Genomic DNA, 24037 nt, shown 5'->3' with positions numbered 1-24037 from the left:
CTAGCTACTTTCATATCCATAACCTCAACCTTGTTGATAAGATAACCTGAATCCACCCAGCTTTCGCTCCCATACAACAAAGTTGGTCGAAAGATTGACCGGTGCACAGATAACTTAGTCTTGGTACTGACTTCCTTCTTGCAGAAGAGAGTAGATCATAGCTGAGCGCTCACTGCATTAGCTTTGCTACACCTCGCTTCCAGTTCTTTCACTATGTTGCCATCCTGTGAGAATATGCATCCTAAGTACTTGAAACCGTCCACTTGTTCTAACTTTGTTCCTCCTATTTGGCATTCAATCCGTTTATATTTCTTTCCCACTGACATTACTTTCGTTTTGGAGATGCTAATCTTCATACCATAGTCCTTACATTTCTGATCTAGCTCTGAAATATTACTTTGCAAACTTTCAATCGAATCTGCCATCACAACTAAGTCATCCGCATATGCAAGACTGCTTATTTTGTGTTCACATATCTTAATCTCACCCAGCCAGTCTATTGTTTTCAACATATGATCCATAAATAATATGAACAACAGTGGAGACAGGTTGCAGCCTTGTCTTACCCCTGAAACTACTCTGAACCATGAACTCAATTTACCGTCAACTCTAACTGCTGCCTGACTATCCATGTAAAGACCTTTAATTGCTTGCAAAAGTTTGCCTCCTATTCCATAATCTTGTAGAACAGACAATAACTTCCTCCTAGGAACCCGGTCATATGCCTTTTCTAGATCTATAAAGTATAGATACAATTCCCTGTTCCACTCATAACACTTCTCCATTATTTGCCGTAAGCTAAAGATCTGGTCTTGACAACCTCTAAGAGGCCTAAACCCACACTGATTTTCATCTAATTGGTCCTCAACTAATACTCGCACTTTCCTTTCAACAATACCTGAGAAGATTTTACCCACAACGCTGATTAAAGAGATACCTCTGTAGTTGTTACAATCTTTTCTGTTTCCATGTTTAAAGATTGGTGTGATTACTGCTTTTGTCCAGTCTGATGGAACCTGTCCCGACTCCCAGGCCATTTCAATTATCCTGTGTAGCCATTTAAGACCTGACATTCCACTGTATTTGATGAGTTCGGACTTAATTTCATCCACCCCAGCCGCTTTATTGCACTGCAATCTATTGACCATTTTAACACTTCCTCAAATGTGATCCTATTTCTATCATCATTCCTATCCCATTCTACCTCGAAATCTGAAACATTACTGATCGCATTTTCACCTACATTGAGCAACTCTTCAAAATATTCCCTCCATCTGCCCAAGGCATCCACAGGATTCACCAGCAGTTTTCCTGACCTGTCCAAAATACTTGTCATTTCCTTCTTACCTCCCTTTCGAAGACTGCGAATTACACTCCAGAATGGTTTTCCAGCAGCTTGACCCATAGTCTCCAACCTGTTTCCAAAGTCTTCCCACGATTTCTTCTTGGATGCTGCAATTATCTGTTTGGCTTTGTTTCTTTCTTCAACATAACTTTCTCTGTCTACCTGGGTTCTGGTATGTAGCCATTTTTGATACGCCTTCTTTTTCCTTTTACAGGCTGCCTTGACTGTATCATTCCACCAAGCTGTTTGCTTCATCCTACTTTTACACACTACTGTTCCAAGACATTCTTTAGCCACTTCTAGTACTGTGTCCCTGTACCTTGTCCATTCCTTTTCCAATGACTGTAATTGACTACATTCAACTAACTGGTACCTTTCTGAGATCGCTGTTATGTACTTGTGCCTGATTTCCTTATCCTGAAGTTTCTCCACTCTTATCCTCCTACATATGGACCTGACCTCCTGCACTTTCGACCTCACAATCCCAATTTCACTGCAGATTAAATAAATGATCAGTGTCATCAAAGAATCCCCTGAATACACGTGTGTCCCTCACAGCCTTCCTGAATTCCTGATCTGTTATTATATAGTCAATGACAGATCTGGTTCCCCTGCCTTCCCAAGTATACCGGTGAATGTTCTTATGTTTAAAAAAGGAGTTTGTGATTACTAAGCCCATACTGGCACAGAAATCCAAGAGTTGTTTCCCGTTCCTGTTGGCCTCCAATTAACCTGAAGGACATTAAAAAATTACAGGCTCTGGAGATGGACTTCTGGAGAAAATCGCAAGACTCTCCAGGAAAGAGAAGTAAGGAACACCGAAATAATACGGAGAATGGAAATAAAAGAAAGAATATATGACGTAATGGATAGGAAGAAATTACAGTGGTACGGGCATTTACGAAGAATTGAGGAAGCTAGAAAACCAAAATTGATACTGGAGTGGGAACCGGAGGTGGAGAAGAAGAAAAGGACGACCAATGACCTTCTGGCTCCAAAATGTACAGCACACAATGAGGAGAATGGGCGCAAAGGAAGAGGAGACAAATGGTTCAAATGGCTCTGAGCACTATGGGACTTAACATCTTAGGTCATCAGTCCCGTAGAACTTAGAACTACTTAAACCTAACTAACCTAAGGACATCACACACATCCATGCCCGAGGCAGGATTCGAACCTGCGACCGTAGCAGTCGCGCGGCTCCGGACTGAGCGCCTAGAACCGCGAGACCACCGCGGCCGGCCCGAAGAGGACACAAAAATCGAAACACCTGGAGGAATATTTTGAAAATATAGTTTAAGAACTGTTATTCTTTGTATTGTAATTTGCGAGTAAATTATTATGTTATGAGGAAAAGCTCAAAATAAAATAAAAAATATTCACGATTACACGGAAAGGAAATTTTTTTTTCTATATTACGTTACAGACACAAGTCTTTTTTGTTTTCGTTTCTGATAGGAAACTGCCAAAATGAATACCCGGGTAATGTCGGGTTTGCCACCTGGTTAATGAATATGAGGTCAGCCTATTATGCAAAACCCAAATTTTTCGTGTTTCAGCAGCTCTGTGTCATCTTATTAGGTTTTTCCTTATTCAAATCTATGAAATGTGAACATATTTTAAATGATAACTAATCTACGAAATTTAAGCCTAAAGACGGTTTTTGTTTGTTTTGTCATTACCTTAATGTTACATTACACGGTTACGCAGGACCATTTGCACATTATCACGCACTGATGGCTTGTCATTTGCAACCAAATGGTGATAACGTGAATTTGGTTGACGAATTAACACATCACTTTATGATTAAATGTAATTTTCTTGTGTCAAGATATTTCGCGCATATATTACTTTGGCACAGAGCCACGCACAAATAAAACATATTTTGCAGAATTTTGTTTGTAACTAACAATTTTTATTTCACCAAAACACGGTATAAATGTAATGATTCTGTGTCCCAACCTAGTTAGCGTTCACTTTTTCTCAAGTGAGTTTGGCACCGACTTTGAAGTATGTTTACCTTCTATTTTTCTCTCTCTCTCTCCCTCTGTGTGTGTGTGTATGTGTGTGTGTGTGTGTGTGTGTGTGTGTGTGTGTGTACTTACTGGCTGTACACACATATTTGAGGAGTTCCTTTAATCTGGCAAAGGGTGTGCCTTTGTATAGTGTAGTGTATTCACTTATAACCTCTTTTCCTTACGATACTGCCTTCTGGATGTGGAAGTTTTCTCTATTGTTAGTTTATGGTATACGCTGTAGCTGCATCTAGTATTTTTCAGTCTGTTTCTATTGTAAAATGTTTAGCGCTCTGAGGTCTTCTGAATATCTAGTTTCAAAGTTACTGCATTTAGTCCTATGTATACTGACTGCGACGTGTTGCATGCAAGTTCACATACGACTGACCTGAATGTAGCATTATTACTCATCAATATGGAATATACGTCTGCATTTTCCTTGCTTTCTATTTGTTTAGTGTTTGCAATGTACCCCGCGTAACCTCACTGTGTGCTAAGGGAGACAAAGTAGACTCTGTGTTTTACGTTTTTAATGACGTAATGTTTACGTGAATGGTACACTGCGATGCGTTTTTGAACAGGTCTTACAGAGAGGAAGTGGATTGCCGAATAAATTTGGGCTGCTACTGTTGATTATCTTTGTAACGAACGAAATTATAAGGAAGGCAGACATGCTGGTTAATGTCCTCATTGTAGCTAAACAACATTTTCTTGATACATTTTTATTTTCATAAATCGGACCCTCTCTATTTCATAAAATAATAGGCTAGTTTGACACCCCCTTCCCCGCTGAAATCTTGACTGATCTGTATAGTAGCCTAAGTTTAAGGTTTGGTTGAATGGTGATACTGTGGTTTACAGCCAGCGGAGCTAACAAATGTGAATGCCAAAGAAAGGCTGCGGTAACATACTGACCTATAGCGTAGCCTAATGTTTACTTCAGCGGCATATTTAAAAAATTAAAACTACTGGGTATATTAGGTAACGGACAAGTCTCCGACGCGTATTTTCATGCCTGTTACGCAAACACATCGTATATGAACTACGAAAAATGCAGAGGAGGCCATGTACGTAATTTTTGGTAAATAACATATAATCTTATGATAAACAGGAATATCTGGAACTATTTTGCCAGTCATTTGGAAATTTTCGCTGTGCGTGAGAGTAGCGATAAATGTACACTAAGATAAGATACAAGTTCGCCGAATGAAACACGACATCTCTACAAATACGTCACTCGCTTGAAACAACTTCCCGTCGAAAGCATGCTATTCAGCGATAAGCAGTCGACTATAAGCCAAACAAAAGACGTACACGAAATTCACTTACCTAAAATGGCGGCACCGTTGTTGACCGATGAGTTTCAGCTGTTGCGTACTTCGCCAAAACTCTTACGTCACCCATCCATCGGGAACAACGCTTAACTGATAACACTCCCACTTAATCGCCGAACTCCGGAGATAGCACACAGAAAGGGACAGATCCAATAAAAGTTGTAAAGGGGCCCTGAGTTAGGTTTCACTGTCCACAGAAGTATGAGCAACTGAACACTCCTGTATTATAATACGTTCTCTTGTCTGCAACGAACAGTCCGACACATTTACTGCTTCAATGAGACACTCTCTCCGATGCTATTCTCAGAATTTACGTAACTTTTCAGTCTATGACACGTGCAATTGCGAAGGTCAACAATACCAAGAACCAGTTTTATCTCTGTCTGTCAGTTCTCGGCTAATGAAAAGGCGGCACGTCCCAGTTGAAACGAAAAGTTTCTTCTCACTGTCGATCAACAGCGAATGAAATGCAACGGCTATTCACATTCGTCGCCGGTAGCGAAGCAAACACGGGAATCACTTCAAATTGTGAAGAAATGCGACAGCATGTAGTCCGTATTCCGGTTCCTTTTCTATGTTTTCTCGTCTTCATTGGATTGCGCTAGTTTACACTCGTTATGCCATATTTGTCCTTGAAGTAATCTCTGAGGCAGACGTTTCAACCGGATATTTGGGAACTTCTTCAGGCGCTTTGTTCATTGTCTTCTTGCCGCGAATAACTCGCAGACAGGGGTTATTTGTAGCGCGTCTATAAATATTCTACGTAGAGCCCCGCACAGCAATGATGTGTTTGTTCATCTTCCGCAGTCGCTGCAAGAGCTCAGTCACATCCGTCGTGAAGAAACGCACACACTCACTCACACATATGTTACGCGCTCCGTGCGCAATATAATATGCACAAGTCTGTCTGCAGAGTCAACACAACACTCGAGTGCCTACCCGTGTTTGGAAAGTCGCACAGAAAATATTATTTCCCGCCTCTGTGTATTTCTATGTCACTCGCGTTAGCAAGTCTCTTCGTAGGGCGAAAAGGCGCACAGCTGGGCGTAAGAAAAAAAAAAAAAATTGGGTGGGGGGCACAAGAACGCCGGAACAAATGCGGCACGAAGCGCACTCCACAAAGAAAACACGAAGTCGAGAAAGGGGAGAACGCGGAAACAACGAAGAAGAGAGCCGGTGAGCGGTTAGAACACGCCGAGAGGAAGAACCGGGTCACTTCCGTACCGCGGACGGGGGAGAAAGAGAACGGAACGCGAAGAAAGAGAGAGCGAGCGAGTCGCGAAATCCGGCAGCGAATATTTTCGTATCGTTCGGTGGCTGTTGCGCGCGTGGCCCGAGCGGAGCGGCGCCGAAGTGTCGCGAAGTTGCCCGAGCGGAGCTCGCGACTCGACTGAGCGTCTTATCTCCGGCGGCATTCTACTGTCCCGGCAGTCGTAATCTGGCCGCGGCGCTGATAACACCAGGTGCGGCGCGCACGTGAGCGGATGGAGGATAAGGGGGGGGGGGGGGGAGGGATTTGCGAGAGCACTAGGAGAAAGGAGGGGAGGGGAGGGAGAGAGGGAGAGGGAGGAGTGGCGGTGGGATTACGGCCAGCTGGCAGATGCGCCGACAAGCCACTTTCAGCGTAGGCATAATCGCTAGCCGCTGGCAAAGGCGCTCGACGAGAGATACAATTCTCATTTTGTCGCCCGTAATAAGATTCTGCGTCGAAATCTGGCGACTGGCCGCTTCAGCTACACGACAGCTTCATCTACGATGGAGACCTAGAAAATTTTTGAATGCCATGATTCTCAAAACAAATGACATTCGTATATGTTTTCAGGTTCTTCTGGGGCCCTCACACGCTCAATATTTATTTTGCAAAAAAAATTGTGTCAATATATTGTGCGAGCGGATGGGTCACGAACAGCGCAATATTATTGCGCAATATCTACGCCCAGGGCTCGTCAATTAGAGCCGACCGTTGTGGCCCAGCGGTTCTAGACGCTTCAGTTCGGAACCGCGCTGCTGCTATGGTCGCAGGCTCGAATCCTGCCTCGGGCACGGATGTTTATGATGTCCTCAAGTTAGTTAGGTTTAAGTAGTTCTAAATCTAGAGGACTGATGACCTCAGATGTTGTCCCATAGTGCTTAGAGCCATTTGAACCTTTAGTCAATTAGAACTCTGTATCTATATCCATACTCTGTAAGTAACTGTGAAGAGCATGGCAGAGGGTACGTACGTCTATGCCAGTTTATTAGAGCCTTTTCCCGTTCAAGTATGGAGAGCGTGAAAAATGATTGAATGCCTCTGTGCCTGCTGTAGTTAATCTGAATTACATTCTAGAAGATAGGTTAACACCCAGCAAGAAAAAAAGAAAAAAAAAGTCATCAACATCGTTTGGTTGCAGATGACAAGCTACCTATAATAATTAACACACAAGTGATCCAGAAAATTCATGCACACTAAAGGTATTTACGAAAAGAAACGATCTGTTGTTTGAACTAAAAATGCACATAATTTCATAATCATTTAACAAAAATTTTCACATTTCAGAATAAATAAAAACGAAAACCCACTGATGATGGCACAGTGGTCCCGAAATGTGCTTTGGTACTGAGAAAAACGGTGTGGACCTCACATCCAACAACTTTAACTGCAAACACGGCCAATACAAGGAGCTGCAAATCAAAATGATGGATAAATCTACTCTCATCTTCACATTCCGTATCGGAGAGAGAGGGGGGGGGGGGGGGCGGGCGGGGGTTGTCATACAACGGTTGTCCAGAAAGTAAGTTCGTATAGGTCGCGAATGGAACCCATAGTGATAAGCAGAAATGCTTCCTTTGGAACAGTTAGCTACACCTGTCAGCTACTTCTCTACATTCGTCGGACTTAGACATTACTTGTAGCGGTTTTCTTTTTTTTGGTAATTTATTGGCCTTTGGAATTAACCATATAGCCAGACAGATCATTAACTACAAATTTGGTATTCAATATCACACACACAGCATAGGCATTAGAATATATAATTCCAGTTAAATTTTGTGGTATACTTCGTATATTCACACATTCAACACAAGCCATATGTCACTTCTTCTCACGCAGGAACCTTTGACTTATAACTAGACATTCGTTTCTTGCAGAAAATGGTTGTTGTTGTTGTGGTCTTCAGTCCTGAGACTGGTTTCATGCAGCTCTCCATGCTACTCTATCCTGTGCAAGCTTCTTCATCTCCCAGTACCTACTGCAACCTACATCCGTCTGAATCTGCTTAGTGTATTCATCTCTTGGTCTCCCTCTACGATTTTTACCCTCCACGCTGCCCTCCAATACTAAATTGGTGATCCCTTGATGCCTCAGAACATGTCCTACCAACCGATCCCTTCTTCTAGTCAAGTTGTGCCACAAACTTCTCTTCTCCCCAATCCTATTCAATACTTCCTCATTAGTTATGTGATCTACCCATCTAATCTTCAGCATTCTTCTGTAGGACCACATTTCGAAAGCTTCTATTCTCTTCTTGTCTAAACTATTTATCGTCCATGTTTCACTTCCATACATGGCTACACGCCATACAAATACTTCCAGAAACGACTTCCTGACACTTAAATCTATACTCGATGTTAACAAATTTCTCTTCTTGAGAAACGCTTTCCTTGCCATTGCCAGTCTACATTTTATATCCTCTCTACTTCGACCATCATCAGTTATTTTGCTCCCCAAATAGCAAAACTGCTTTACTACTTTAAGTGTCTCATTTCCTAATCTAATTCCCTCAGCATCGCCCGTCTTAATTCGAGTACATTCCATTATGGTATAACTCCAATTACAGAAACGCTAATTAACAACCCTTTGTTGTAACAGAAGTACTAAAATTAGTCATCCTGACGGTTACGGCCGCTACTGACTACAAAATTTACACTTGTGACAATTGATCAACAGGAATGTCATGTGAATAATAATATTTGTCGTGAAATAGAGACTAAATGAAAGAATACGATAGGATACGCAACAAAAACATGAAAGAAAGAAATGCAAAATAATTAACAACGAAGGTTATAGCCCAGATGGTAAATTGGCCAAACATTTACAATTTACCAATGAAGTTCGATGTGACTACAATGTAACTCGAAAATGTAAATGTTAGCTTCAGTTGGTATCTAGTCGGTGTCTACTACTACTACGATAGCAGCATGTACGTAAGCGCTACTGGATTGTTTTAAGCTAATCACAAGTTTTAAAGTTTTGCGATATAGACTGAAGTACTATTCAGAAGTCATATGTGTGTGTGTGTGTGAAATCTTATGGGACTTAACTGCTAAGGTCATCAGTCCTTAAGCTTACACACTACTTCACCTAAATTATCCTAAGGACAAACAGATACACCCATGCCCGAGGGAGGACGCGAACCTCCGCCGGGACCAGCCGCACAGTCTATGACTGCAGCGCCTCAGACCGCTCGGCTAATCCCGTGCGGCTCAGAAGTCATACTAAAGCAAAGTCATCTTTACCGTTAGCAAGATAACGGGATACGGAGATTCGCGACGAAATTAAATCGTGTGACGTTTGTGATGGGACTTTAGCCTTCGTAATGCTGAATAAGCACGAACATTCAAGGACATTGAAAAGGAAAGATGGCCGACAGAAAAACAATTACTAGTCTCGACAGGGTAACAGACAAACGCAAACACGAAGAACGTACAATTGCGCCGAGTTGTCAGAAGTTGTCGTCAACGACAGGGTTACTGATGCCAACGGAAGCAATTCCCTGAGTGCGAGATCGGTGTGCGTGCTCAGCGTAGGAACAATTAATTACGAGGAACAATGAAATTGGATTCAAATTTTAAATCTTCCTGTCGCCTACATAACTGAATAGACATTATCGTGTTTATTAGTTAAAATTAATTGACTATTAGAATATTGTGACGTGAAAAGTGAATTCTTGTCCCAAGATTACGACGCATTCTGAACATTGCTTAAGTATAGGTTATCTCTGGATTTAAATGGTTCAAATGGTTCTGAGCACTATGGGACTTAACATCTGAGGTCATCAGTCCCCTAGAATGTAGAACTACTTAAACCTAACTAACCTAAGAACAACACACACATCCATGCCCGATGCAGGATTCGAACCTGTGACCGTAGCGGTCGCGCTGTTCCACACTCAGGCGCCTAGAACCGCTCGGTCACATCGGCCGGCTCTGGAATTGCGTCCTGTAGTTATTGAACACGCGACGCAGCGACGTCTTGACCACGGTATAACAATTTATTAACTTAACATCTTCCCAATTCCATAAATTGGCTACGACTTGTGTGATGGATTGAAGATTGATGCCTTTGTTGTTGTTGTTGTGGTCTTCAGTCCTGAGACTGGTTTGATGCAGCTCTCCATGCTACTCTATCCTGTGCAAGCTTCTTCATCTCCCAGTAACTACTGCAACCTACATCCTTCCGAATCTGTTTAGTGTCTTCATCTATTGTTCTCCCTCTACGATTTTTACCTTCAACGCTGCCCTCCAATACTAAATTGGTGATCCCTTGATGCTTTAGAAATTGTCCTACCAACCGGTCCCTTCTTCGAGTCAATTTGTGCCACAAATTTCGCTTCTCACCAATCCTATTCAATACCTCTTCATTAGTTATGTGATCTACCCATGTAATCTTCAACATTCTTCTGTAGCACCACATTTCAAAAGGTTCTATTCTCTTCTTGTCCAAACGGTTTATCGTCCATGTTTCACTTCCATACACGGCTACACTCCATATAAATACTTTCAGAAAAGACTTCCTGACACTTAAATCTATACTCGATGTTAACAAATTTCTCTTCTTCAGAAACGCTTTCCTTGCCATTGCCAGTCTACATTTTATATCCTCTCTAGTTCGACCATCATCAGTTATTTTGCTCCCCAAATAGCAAAACTCCTTTACTACTTTAAGTGTCTCATTTCCTAATCTAATTCCTTCAGCATCAACTGACTTAATTAGACAACATTCCATTATCCTCGTTTTGCTTTTGTTGATGTTCATCTTATATTCACCTTTCAAGACACTAAGCCTATCCATTCCGTTCAGCTGCTCTTGCAAGTCCTTTGCTGCCTCTGACAGAATTACAATGTCATCAGCGAACCTCAAAGTTTCTATTTCTTCTCCATGGATTTTAATAACTACTCCGAACTTTTCTTTTGTTTACTTTACTGCTTGCACAATATACACATTGAATAGTATCGGGGAGAGGCTACAAACCTGTCTCACTCCCTTCCTAACCACTGCTTCCCTGTCATACCTCTCGACTCTTATAACTGCCATCTGCTTTCTGTACAAATTGTAAATAGCCTTTCGCTCCCTGTATTTTACCCCTGCACCTTTAGAGTTTGAAAGATAGTATTCCAGTCAACATTGTCCAAAGCTTTCTCTAAGTCTACAAAAGCTAGAAACGGAGGTTTGCCTTTCCTAAATATTTCTTCTAAGATAAGTCATAGGGTCAGTAGTATTGCCTAATGTGTTCCAACATTTCTACGGAATCCAATCTGATCTTCCCCGATGTCGGCTTCTACCAGTTTTTCCACTCGTCTGTAAAGAATTCGCGTTAGTATTTTGCAGCTGTGACTTATTAAACTGATAGTTCGCTAATTTTCGCATCTGTCAACACCTGCTTTCTTTGGGATTGGAATTATTATATTCTTCTTGAAATCTGAGGGTATTTCGCCTGTCTCATACGTCTTGCTCACCAGATGGTGGAGTTTTGTCAGGACTGGCTCTCCCAAGGCTGTCAGTAGTTCTAATGGAATGTTGTCTACTCCCGGAGCTTTGTTGCGACTCAGGTCTTTCAGTGCCCTGTCAAACTCTTCACGTAGTATCATGTCTCCCATTTTGAAACATCACCTTAGAAAAATTATACAAGACTGCTTAAACTGACACACAATATTTTTAGCGCAACGCAATCTGACTTTCAAAAATCCCTACAAAAGAATGGCCCTGACTAACATTAACCTATACCTTTCACAAATCACTTACCTCACAAAAATCTTCGTTACTCGAACTACCGCAATACAGCGAGCGCCACTACTGCCAGCTAAATAAAAGATTCAAACTACTGAAGGGAGTAACTACTGATAGGCATAGTTAGCAAATGAAAGATTTTAATAGAGAACTAACAATGTATTTACCTTAATAGTGTTGAAAAATCATAATATACATAGCAGTTCATGATATACAGTATTACAAATTTCAAAACTCCGCCATCTCTCTCCCCACATCCACCACTGCTGGCGGCTCACCTCCAACTGCGCAACGCTACGCGCTGTTCACATCCAGCTGCCGCTGCCCAACACTGCAATGGCAGACAACAATGCAAACTAGCCACAGACTGCACACACCACAGCCAGTACTTTTCATACAGAGCGCTACGTAACGTTGCCAATAAGAAAACATAAACAGCCTACTTACAATTTCATCTTCATCTACGACCGCTTCTTCTTCCATAATATTACCCTCAAGTACATCGCCCTTGTATAGACCCTCTATATACTCCTTCCACCTTTCTGCTTTCCCATCTATGCGTAGAACTGGTTCTCCATCTGAGCTCTTGGTATTCATACAGGTGGTTCTCTTTTCTCCAAACGTCTCTTTCATTTTTCTGTAGGAAGTACCTATCTTACCTCTAGTGATGTATCCCTCTACACCCTTACATTTGTTCTCTAGTCGTCCACGCTTAGCCATTTTGCATTTCCTGTCGATTTCATTTTTGAGATGTCTGTATTCCTTTCCGCCTGCTTTATTTATTGCATTTTTGTATTTTCTCGTTTCATCAGTTAAATTCAATATCACTTCTGTTACCCAAGGATTTCTACTAGCCGTCATCTCTGTATCTACTTGATCGTGTGCTGCCATCACTATTTCATCTGTCAAAGCTACCCATTCTTCTTCTACCGTATTTCTTTCCCCCGTTCTTGTCAGTCGTTCCCTAATGCTCCCTCTGAAACTCTCTACAATGTCTGGTTCTTTCACTTTATCCAGATCCGACCTCCTTAAATTCCTGCCTTTCTGCAGTTTTAATCTGCAGTTCATGACCAATAGATTGTGGTCAGAGTCCACATCTGCTCCTGGAAATTTCTTACAATTTAAAACCTGGTTGCGAAATCTCTGCCTTACCATTATACAGGGTGATTCAAAAAGAATACCACAACTTTAGGAATTTAAAACTCTGCAACGACAAAAGGCAGAGCTAAGCACTATCTGTCGGCGAATTAAGGGAGCTATAAAGTTTCATTTAGTTGTACATTTGTTCGCTTGAGGCGCTGTTGACTAGGCGTCAGCGTCAGTTGATGCTAAGATGGCGACCGCTCAACAGAAAGCTTTTTGTGTTTTTGAGTACGGCAGAAGTGAATCGACGACAGTTGTTCAGCGCGCATTTCGAACGAAGTATGGTGTTAGACCTCCTGATAGGTGGTGTATTAAACGTTGGTATAAACAGTTTACAGAGAATGGGTGTTTGTGCAAAGGGAAAAGTTCTGGACGGCCGAGAACGAGTGATCAAAATGTAGCACGTATCCAGCAAGCATTTGTTCGCAGCCCAGGAAAATCCACTCGCAGAGCTAGCAGAGATCTGCAAATTCCACAATCAACTGTATGGAGAGTCCTACGAAAAAGGTTAGTTGTGAAACCTGAACGTCAACTACCCGAGGCGATGGATCGGCCGCCAGGCAGCCCGTGACAGAGCACTTCATCACTGGCCTCCAAGAAGCCCTGATCTTACCCCCTGCGATTTTTTCTTATAGGGGTATGTTAAGGATATGGTGTTTCGGCCACCTCTCCCAGCCACCATTGATGATTTGAAACGAGAAATAACAGCAGCTATCCAAACTGTTACGCCTGATATGCTACAGAGAGTGTGGAACGAGTTGGAGTATCGGGTTGACATTGCTCGAGTGTCTGGAGGGGGCCATATTGAACATCTCTGAACTTGTTTTTGAGTGAAAAAAAACCTTTTTAAACACTCTTTGTAATGATGTATAACAGAAGGTTATATTATGTTTCTTTCATTAAATACACATTTTTAAAGTTGTGGTATTCTTTTTGAATCACCCTGTATAATCTGTCTGAAACCTTCCAGTGTCTCCAGGCCTCTTCCACATATAGAACCTTCTTTCATTATTCTTAAACCAAGTGTTAGCTATGATTGAATTATGTTCTGTGCAAAATTCTACCAGGTGGCTTCCTCTTTCATTCCTTACCACCAGTCCATATTCACCTACTACTTTTCCTTCTCATCCTTTTGCTACTATCGAATTCTACTCCCCCATGACTATTGAATTCTCGTCTCCCTCAACTATGTGAATAATTTCTTTTGTCTCATCATACGTTTCTTGAGTCTCCTCATCTGCAGAGTTAGTTGGCATATAAACTTGTACTACTGTGGTAGGCGTGGGCTTCGTGTCTTTCTTGGCTACAATAATGTGTTCACTATGTTGTTGGTAGTAGCTTACCCGCACTCCTATTTTTTTTATTCATTATTAAACCTACTCCTGCATTAGCCCTATTTGATTTTGTATTTATAACCCTGTATTCACCTGACCGGAAGTCTTGTTCCTCCTGCCACCGAACTTCACTAATTCCCACTATATCTACCTTTAACCTATCCATTTCCCTTTTTAAATTTTCTAACCTACCTGCCCGATTAAGGGATCTGACATTCCACGCTCCGATCCGTAGAACGCCAGTTTTCTTTCTCCTGATAACGACGTCCTCTCGAGTAGTCCCCGCCCGGAGATCCGAATGGGGGACTATTTTTTACCGCTGGAATATTATACCAGGCGGACGCCACCGTCATTTAACCATAGAGTAGAGCTGCATGCCCTCGGTTAATCATTGCAGCTATAGTTTCCCCTTGCTTTCAGCCGTTCGCAGTACCAGCACAGCAAGGCCGTTTTGGTTAGTGTTACAAGGCCAGACCAGTCAATCATCCAGACTGTTGCCCCTGCAACTACTGAAAAGGCTGCTGCCCCTCTTCAGGAACCACACGTTTGTCTGGCCTCTCAACAGATACCTCTTCGTTGTGGTTGTACCTACGGTACGGCCATCTGATTCGATGAGGCTCACCAACGGCAAGGTCTATGGTTCGTTGGGGGGGGGGGGGGGGAGGGGGGAGGGGGGAGGGGGGTGAAGGGGAGATTAGTGAGGGACTAATCAGGACCTAGTCTAAAAACGAATTTTAAAGTTTGCAGCGATTTTGTTATCACGTACAAGCTTCGCAAAGGTCCTCGCTTCTGCGTGGTTAAGCCACTATTAGAGACAAATCTAGGATAGTAAAACAGGATTGCCACCAACCCTAGCCTTTCCTATCTATTAAGAATGAGTGAATTGAAACATCAGTTGAATAATTAATTCAATGGGCAATATTAATTTCATTTAAATTAATTCGGACGATGGATTAACGTAATTGAAATGCCAGTGACTTGAAATATTATTCATTGCTTTGTAGCTGAACATTCTGCTCTTATTAATTTATCTGGTTACAGTCCTTCCGAGGGGACATATAACAGGCGTATAAAATCACAATTTTCAAAAATGGGAAAGACACTTAAATAAATTTAAATGACAGAACAGGACAGAATTTGGCACCTTGTCCCTCATGAGAGCATCCAACAATATCAGTGAATGCCAAGCAGAATAACTGCTTGCGTAAGGGCCAGAAGTGGACCAACACGTTAATATTGTTTGAGGAATTTGCGAGGTGTAGGAGGGAGCAATACGTAGGTACATTAAAAAGAACTGTTGGAGGTCGGCCTGTAACTGTTAATGTAAAAAATAAGCCAGGCCTAACAATTATACTTTCGGGGCTTGTAATATTTGTGTCGAATGAAATGGCTACAGCTGATGAGGCTGTCTTGTCGCGACTTAATGTTGTTCACACTAATTGTCGTATCGGTCATTGTTTGTCTCTGAAGAAAGAGATGAATTTTTTTTAAATCGTAATCATTATTTTTTCTGTAAAGGTACGTCATGTCTACCGATATCTGTCCCATTCGGGTAATTACTTCGTCGCGCGATTATTCTTTTATTTTATTTTATTTATTTCCTCCTCCTCTTCTTCGCGGTTGGATCAGTTAGGACCATGCGTAATCAACGTTTGTCGGCCTTCCTTTTCGCCCAGTATTCCTTCATAAGCAACGAATGGGCTTGCTTTCGTTACGTAGACCACGTATGTCGGTTAGTTTTTCTCTCTTCTTCCTCAAAACCCCGTGTGTTTGTGATTTTTCTGATTTCATTTCTGTCATGTAGATTTGGAGACCCTAATTCTCTCAGGTCTTTTTCCGTCTGTTTGTACCAGTTCGGTCTTGTAGTTTTGTTCTTTAAAAATGTATGGATTTTGTGTTGTTAATCTGTTTGAGTCCATTCTTTGTAAATGCCCCATGAATTGGATTCTTCTCATGCGTATTGTGTCTTTTATTTTGGGGATGTTTTTATATATTTCTGCATTGGGTTTTGGATAATGCACACCATCTTTAGTTCTTGGTCAGAGGATTTTCCTCATTATTTTACGTTCTTTCACTTCTAATTCGCCTTTTAGTGTTCTGTGTTGAAGGTTTAGTGTTTCAGATGCGTAGAGAGCTTCGGATTTAATTACTGTTGTGTAGTGTCGTATTTTACAGTTCCACGAGAGACTCTTTTTGTTGTAAATGTTAACTGAAACGCCGTCTCCATTTTCTGGACTCTTGATCTGACAGATTTCTTTTCATTACAATTTTCTGCAATCAATTCACCTAAATATTTAAATTCTTCTACTCGAGAGATGTACGAGTAGTTATTACCAGTTTTGAGATCAGAAGGTGCATCTTTGATGTCAGTCATAAATTTTTTATTTAATTTTATTGTCGTAGAGTGAACCTAGGAATTACATTTACGAACAACTTAAAGTGGAACGGTCAAGTAAATAGTGTTTTGGTCAGGCCAAACGAAGACTGCTTTTGTTAGCTTAGCACTAAGAAGATGTAACAAATCTACTAAAGAGGAGAGTGCCTACACTACGCTTATCCTCCCTCTTCTGGAGTATTGCTGCTCGGTTTCGGATCCTTACTGGATAGGATTGACGGAATTCACCAAGAAAGTTTAACGAAGAGCGAAAAATGGGAGAGCGTGTCACGAATATGAAACGCAGGTTGGGGTGGCAGTCATGAAAACAAAGGCGTTTTTCGCTGCGAGGAGATGTTTGCGTGAAATTTGAATCACCAACTTTCTCCCTCGAACGCGAAAATATTTTCGTTACTACCAGCTGCATAGGGAGGAATGACCATCGTGATAGAATGAGAGAAATCAGAGCTCTCACTCGAAGATTCAAGTGTTCGTTTTTGCCACGTGATAAAATCGCAGCAGGCAAATGCGGAAATGGTTTCTTTGCAAGGGCACGGCCGACTTCCATCCCCATCTTTGACACAATCCGAGCTTGTGTTCCATCTCTAATGACCTCGATGTCGACGGGACGTGTGAAGGCGTTGCTGATTACGCATATAAAATTATTTCGTGCTTTTCTTTAGATTTCTATTTTTTTTTTTCTTTTGTTTATATGGGCATTTCTAATTGTGATTATGTAACATTCTACTGTGGTTTTTAAATGTAAAGATGTGATTATTTCGTTTGCCAATGGATAAATATGTTTGTTGCTTTGTACCTGTGGTAAAGTTTGTAAAGTTCTCTTTTGGAGTATTATTAACTGTAAAAAATGCAGTCAATAACGTTGATAAAGATTTATGTAATTTACGATAACGATATAACATCTATAGACAGGGGACAGCGATAGTGATATCGATAGTCGGAAGTTGGTTGTGTAGTAGAGGGGATGGTGGATGGTGTCTGTGAAGTGTGCGCGGAAAAATAGTATTGTGTTTTATGAAAAGCATACGTAATTGTATGGACAGTGATACCGAACTATCAGATTGTTAATTCTCTTTACCACTGCGGTATGTAACGCCATCGCCAGCGAACTTTATTGCAAATAAACCCTTCGACCATAAATATAATAGACTGGCCCTGACGTCATTTTCGTGGCTCCAACATCTCTGGGCTGAAGTCACGTGAATGTTGGCAAAACATGGTTGTTTCGTGTTGCGCTTATGGCTGTACTCAGCGTTTTGTCGGGGGAAATGGCATTACATTTCAAGTGGAAGTGTTTCTATGATAGTGCAAATGCCTTTATTGAAATCTGCTGACGTGACTTTTATATGTTTTTTACACTTGAAATAGAGTATCACGTAAATTAAAGTGTTGAAAGTGATGCCTGTAAAGTCAGACTCATATTACATTTTGGAAAGTATCTGTGATGATTCGGTTACAGAAGTAAGTTTAACTGTTTCTCGTTCCTACTCATAGGTTCACTAAGGATGAAAACCGAAGGCAGCTTTGGACACAGGCCCTGAAACGGAAAAACTTTAAGCCATCTGCACATACGCGCCTTTTTGTATATACGAGTGAAATTATAATAAGGTAAGAGCACCTATAGTCGACAAATGAAGAGAATTTTTTTCTACCTTCTAATACTATTAAATAAATGTAGGCTCCAAAATTATTTTCTGAAACTTCAAAGTCTCACCTTTCATCTAAAATGTCATTTTTTTAACTGATAGTTTAAACTTTTGTAAAAATAGTAGGAACTGAACCTTTGAAGTGCACCTAAAATTGATACACTAAAATGGACCTGCTCTTAAAGTCGACAATTTTGGCAACTATAGTTGACATAATTCCCATATCCCATTTTCTTATATTAGTGACTAGAGCTCAAAACACGGTGAATCCAATTTTTAAAGTTTTGACACGAGTCCACTCTTACTGTTTAAAAGAATTTTAACGACATTTTACTTTAATTGATAGTTTATAGTAATTTCGTCCCGCTGTCCACCAGAGGGGCCTTCGATGTATTTGTTAGATTTTATAAATGGTACTGTGAACAAATCCAGGTCAAAAGTAGTTCTGACATAATTTTTCGCAAATAAAAAAGTAATTTTAGTTGGAAGTGTTTGGCAGTCAACTGAGAAATGTGGGTAAAATACGATACAAACATAGGATGGCAGACCGCTGATTTGAAATCCCGCCACGTTTTGCCAACAGTCCCGTGGTTTATGTTGGAGCCACACCAGCCCTATAGCTTCTGCACAGCAAGGCCAGTTTACTAGTATCTATGGTCGAAGAATAAACCGGACTGTGAAAGTGCCGCTAGCAATAACTTTGTTGTGGCCGACACGAACAGTGCTTTTATGCGAATGAACTTTGCTGGTATTTGTTTTGGGTGGTGGAACTGTTGTCTATCATATTCTATCAAGCAGTGAAAGTGAAGACTTTAGTTAACTGTACAATATAAATCACTTTCAGTGTCGTTGTCGAAGTTTGAGATGCGAGAACAGAGTGGACATTGTTTACGGTGTGCTTGACACACGAAGAGCAATTCTATGAACTGTGTATTTGTGGCTAAGACTATATGAATGTGACGAACTGTGTAATTGTGGACGGTACCGTCACGGACAGTGCATAAAGTGTAAAAACGAGCGATGTCTACGTAATGTACTTTGAAAGAGGGGACTCGTATACTGGCGTCTTGTGGTTTGTTAATCACCACGGGGTTAATGATACAGCTGTGCCGGAACTTTATTTGCGTTTCGCCGGAGAAGATTAACCAGCGGAACTGCCTGTATGCTGCTCTCATCATCGTAACCCGCCGACATCGTGCTGCCCAACGCAACGCTTCGTATGCAACAAAAAGTTAAGAGATTTCGCCGAACGCTATCCCCTCACCTAGAAACTTTCTTTCTCTATTAAAAGTATAAGAATTACAGACTCTATTAAAATGAATTCTTTGTTTAGTTTATGTTTGCTTTCTGCTAAATAAAATTACAATCAGTGAATTAAAAGTTGCCTGGTAGTCATTGTTGAAACACCAGTAAATATAAACTTCTTCCTCTCATTAGAACTAATTCTCCTTGCATGTCAAAATTATTGTAGTTATTTTATGTAGTTTTATGTATTGTTATGAGACTAGATGTATGACAGTGACTAATAAGAGTATTTTATCGCGAAATATGGCTTCGCGCGAAAATTACGGCGACCGCCATAATTGCTTGCGTTCTGACCAATAACGTAAAAGCTGCTATTCCCGTATTGGTGCATTTCCTGACGTGAGCGTGAATTATAAATGTCAGCTGTCAAATGTCAAATCACATAGGGACTGTTTACCCAGTAATAAAAGTTTTTGGTACTGTATTGCTACGAGTTGTAGTATTAAGAGACACCGGTTATACTCAAAAGTGGGTAGATGTATGCTGAACCCCCCCCCCCCCCCCAAGTGTTCATGCAATTATTAACAGTATTGTCTGTGATTCACGAAATTTTGTCACTTTTTGTAATTCCTTTCTCTTATTGTCTTAGATGTCTTTGAAGTATCAGAGAATATATAGACAATTTTGTCGGTTCAGGTTAATTTCAGAGCAGTTTCTCGTGAATATTAGAGTTTTCAGTTGATAAACGAAGTGGGATCATGACCAATTGAGAAGTATAAGAAGGAGTGTGGTTTCCCAACTAGAATTTCGGATGACTTCACAGTTCAGATTTTGATAATAATTTTTCCTGTGGGTTGAGGTCATCACAGACGTTAAACCCAATCTTCCTTCCTTCCTTGCTTTTTGCCGTGTGACAGACGAAAGGGGAACGGTAGAGAAATAGTATGTGGTATCTGTTCTTTCGGACATGTCAGCGTATCTGCCTAATAAGCATGAGACCCTGGTTCGAATCCCTGCCTGGTGAAAATTTTCAACTTTCCCCATTGATTTGAATCAATGGCCACTCGCAGCCAAAATCCGCAATTCCTTTGTGTCTTAAGTAGCCTGAGAGCTGTTCGATACATCCTTTGCAAAAACAAAACAAAAAAAACTTTAATCAAGATATTCATATTCCTAATCCACAAAAAGTTTTGTACGTATATATTTCAGAAGCAGTGAAAGGAAAATTAACTGATGACGTCACTGTATTCTAGCAAGAAGGTGGCTCCAGCTAATTAGTTATCAACTTAGAGTGACAGTTACTGAACTATACGAAAAAAAAGTAGATTAGTTACAAAGTACGTCTTGCACACATTTTATTCAACATGTAAACGTCACTACACATATTCAGATTTAGGTTATGTCATGTTCGATATGTCTGCAGTCATTGGCGATGCTGTGGTGCAGACGAATAGCGAAATTCGGCATGACCCGCTGAAGTTTCGTAACATCGATGCCGTCGATGACCTCTTGAATGGCTGTTTTCAGCACGGCAGTGGTTTTGGGCCAAACAATCCCGTCGGACGAACATCCGCAACTGAGCATTATACCAGAGGTTTTAGCCGGCCGGAGTGGCCGTGCGGTTCTAGGCGCTACAGTCTGGAACCGAGCGACCGCTACGGTCGCAGGTTCGAATTCTGCCTCAGGCATGGATGTGTGTGATGTCTTTAGGTTAGTTAGGTTTAAGTAGTTCTACGTTCTAGGTGACTGATGACCTCAGAAGTTAAGTCGCATAGTGCTCAGAGCCATTTGAACCAACCAGAGGTTTAAAACACCGCTATAGTTAATGTAATTGCGTAGGCTTCCGCGGCCAGAGTCAGTCGACATAAAAGTTTTCTGGGTTTGGTACCGCGTCATAATGTAAAAAAAAAAAAAACTACTGCTGCTATAGAAAAGCCAACGCTTCGGCCACGATTGCAGCGGCCTTCTTCTGGGTCTAATGGTGCGTTCTAGCTATGCAGTGTCCTTTATATTTTGTTGTTAGTGTTCACTGCGCATGCCATTACGTCATAATTTTAAAAAGGTAGTTGGTTTATTGGTCACTTAAGGAAGAAGGAGAGGGAACTTTATTTTTAATAGGTTATTGCGGTGGAGGGAGAACATGACCTCTGTTGTCCATTGGCTCATGTGTTATGTGCCATGATTGGTGGCCACCGTCGAATGAGGAGTTTGCTGTGTGTTTACCAGCTGCTGGACGTCGGTCGCGCGGCGGCAGTTACTCGCCGGTAGTGCTCGTGCCTCGTGTTGACAGTGCGGTCTGTTGGGCTCTGATTGCTGGCAGCCAAGATGGGGCAAGCCTGAGTCCATCCTCCCTGTTCATGTTGTTAGGGTGTTTGAGAATTTCGATGGCCTCTCTGATTTTGCGTTTCGTCTTGGTTGGCTGCTTGGCCAACACACAGGCTTCGCTGAATTTTATTTCTTTTCCGAAGTCAAGGTGATGTTCTGCCACTGCGGATTTATTGTGTTGCCCTAGACGAATGTAACGCTCGTGCTCCCGAATGCGCGTTGCTATTGGCCTACCAGTCTCGCCGATGTATGCCTCTCCACATTCGCATTCCACCTTGTAAACACCTGCAGTGTGTAATGCATCCACCTTGTCCTTGGTGGAGCCTAGCACGTCCTGGATCCTACGATTATTTATCATTATGACGCGGTACCAAACCCAGAAAACTTTTATGTCGACCGCTATAGTTGTAAGGTTCTTTTATTTAGAAGATGTCCGGTTTCGGGCGCTTATACGCCGATCTTCCGGTGTTATTAGTTCGTGCTGTGACCCCGATCGATGCGGTGGACTAGTATAGGACGCGCTGTATTACTAGCGAGCGCAGGGCAGGCGCAAAAGTGCCCGCAACCGGCCGTGTTCTAAATAATGTAACGTTATAACTGTAGCGGTATTTCAATGGTTTTGAGATTATTGCTGTACACCTCGTCTTTAATGAAACCCTGCAAAAAGGAGTCGCATGTGTTCAGACCCGGAGAATATGACGGCCAATCAACGCCCACGCCAGTGGCCTCTGGGGAGCCCAGAGACAGAATGCGGTCCCCAGGGTCCTCCTCCAGGATATCAAACAGTCTCGTGCTTCTTTGAGGAGGGGCTCCGTCTTGCAAGAACCACATCTTCTGGAAATCAGGGTCACTTATAATAATGGGAATGAAGTCATCTTCCATAACCTTCATGTACCGTTCGACAGTCACCATGCCACAGAGGAATGTCACACAGATTATCCTGTGACTGGACACTGCACATCACACAGTCACCCGTTGAGGGTGAAGAGACTTCTCGATGGCGAAATACGCTGATTTTCCTTAACGGGCTCCGGAACGCCCTATACTTGCAATGTTAAAATAACGCTTATAAATTACATCTTTCCTCACAAAGTATTTGAGGTAGGAAGTTGAACTATTTACAGATTATTTATTGGAATATGGGCTACAACTTAACACAGGGATTTTACAAAATTTTAGTTCAGTTATTAAAGATGGTTTTTTTCCAATTGTAATGAAAATTCACAACATTTTTTTGCAATTTTTTATTTATATATTCAAAAATATACAGTTTTTTGGAAAAAGGCTGTGTTAAATTATGCAGAAGGTACTGTGTAACATTTACTGAAAGTTTGAAACAAATATGTTTGGAAGATCCTTAGAAAACATGTAATTAGTATGAGGAAATAAAAGTTTTGGGAATCGAGCGACAAAGATTGGATTAACTTTTTAGTGCATTCCCGGTCCATAGGATAGATTATCTTCATCCTCTGCAGATTCCTCCTCCAGCTTCCTCTAGTTCCTCCTCCTGTTTACTCTTGCTTGTATTTCTAGACTCTTTACAGCCCTGTCTGCAGCCCGAAGGCGTTCCGTGTCAAAGCAAGCATCGCTCGTACCATGTTAGAACCTATCTTCATTCCCATATTTCTAAATACCTTGCACCTTACAATGTTGCCATCATTGAAAGTCGCAACAGCATCATACACACCAAAGTGAAGTGTTTCTATTCCAACAAATACAGTCTTGGGGATTCTCGACCATATAACACTATTTACACTTTCATTGGGGTTTTGAGTTTTTCTGTGAATACACTTTTTCAACAGTTCAGGTGCTGCTAAGTCTCTAAAAATAGGTTTTATCACCTCCATTATTGCATGAGGCAGACTATGCTTATGAGTGTACACTTCACCAATTAGCAATCCTTTGTTATAACACCATTTGACAGCAGTTTAACAGCGCCACAGTGGGTCACGCCCATGTAGAACACATTTCAAAAAAAATTTAAAAATAGTTGTAGTCTTCGGAATTGAATAAATTATATATCTATTGAAAGGTAATAGCCTGCAGATTCAGAAAACGCAAAAAGGTAAAAATTGAACTTTTCATGATTTTGAGCCTTTCCGGAGCCCCTTAAAGAGCCCATCCAAGTACCTAGCTTCATCGCTAAACCAAACCATGCATTCGCATACTAATTCCCACGGTGCCCCGCGACGAACCCTGCAGCTTGAACGTCCTAACACAAACCATTCAGTAGTTATGACGATTTTATTTCGTATAGTTAAAAAATTGTC

The sequence above is a fragment of the Schistocerca cancellata genome, chromosome 11 (assembly GCF_023864275.1).
Source record: "Schistocerca cancellata isolate TAMUIC-IGC-003103 chromosome 11, iqSchCanc2.1, whole genome shotgun sequence".
Taxonomy (NCBI): Eukaryota; Metazoa; Arthropoda; class Insecta; order Orthoptera; family Acrididae; genus Schistocerca; species Schistocerca cancellata.
The sequence above is the reverse complement of the archived record's forward strand: the minus strand, read 5'-3'. Positions refer to the sequence as shown.